This window comes from Arachis ipaensis, chromosome B07 (genome assembly GCF_000816755.2).
Source record: "Arachis ipaensis cultivar K30076 chromosome B07, Araip1.1, whole genome shotgun sequence".
In the NCBI taxonomy this organism is placed as follows: Eukaryota; Viridiplantae; Streptophyta; class Magnoliopsida; order Fabales; family Fabaceae; genus Arachis; species Arachis ipaensis.
This window is the reverse complement of record NC_029791.2, coordinates 3,205,933-3,206,784: the sequence shown is the minus strand read 5'-3', so window position 1 is coordinate 3,206,784 and position 852 is coordinate 3,205,933. Positions and strand designations below refer to the sequence as shown.

The following is an 852-nucleotide window of genomic DNA, read 5'->3' as shown; positions in this document are numbered from 1 at the left end:
ATTCAAAATTTTTTATTATTATTTTATTTATTTAAAATATTAGCTTTTTACACATGCTTGTCTAAATCTAGTTCCAGTTCCAGATAAAAAGAAAGAGAGGAAGCTGGTGAAAATTGAGGGATATGACCAGGAACAATAACGATGAAACTACCATCGAAGGAGAAGAATGCTGTCTTGTTATTTTCTCTCAAATTCCTTGTCGGTTGGCTAAAAACACCATATAGGTTACTAGTTAGAATAATACTATACATCTAAATGTTTTATGAATTAAGTCTAATTAAATTAAATAATAAGATTTAGAATAATATTAACATAATTGATTTTGTTATATTAGACCAACTTAGTTAAATTTAGTAGTTAGAATAAGAGTCCTGCTAGGGAGCCAATGGACTATTCTATACGTACAATGGGTTATTGAGTTACAAAATGAACATCTTCTATACTATCTAGAATAACCATTCGAGTACTAAGGATAATAAATCTTCCCAAAAGCTTAAACTGATTTTTGGGTGATCGAACTCTTGACCTTTCGGATCTAGAGCTCTAATACCATATCATGATACCACTCATCCCAAAAACTTCAGTTGATGGAAAAAGGTAACATTAATGGTTATATCTCTAATACTTTCTAAACTTCCATTGTACACATTGTACAAATATTCTATTGGCTCTTCATACTTTTCCTTAGAATAATACTATACATCTAAATTATTTATGAATTAAGTCTAATTAAATTAAACAATAAAATTTAGAATAATATTAGCATAATTGATTTTGTTATATTAGACTAACTTAGTTGAATTTAGTTAATAAAAAAATTTAGATGTATAATATTATTTTTTATTAATTTAT

General features: G+C 26.4%; 1 long non-coding RNA gene across 1 annotated transcript in view; it reads left to right on the top strand.

Annotated features, from left to right (window-relative positions):
* Nucleotides 1-585, top strand: part of LOC110264785 — a 1,819-nt gene extending 1,234 nt beyond the window's left edge. Inside the window, exon 3 of the long non-coding RNA XR_002350984.1 lies at nucleotides 72-585. This is a non-coding gene — a long non-coding RNA (uncharacterized LOC110264785). The remainder of the gene's footprint in view (nucleotides 1-71) is intronic.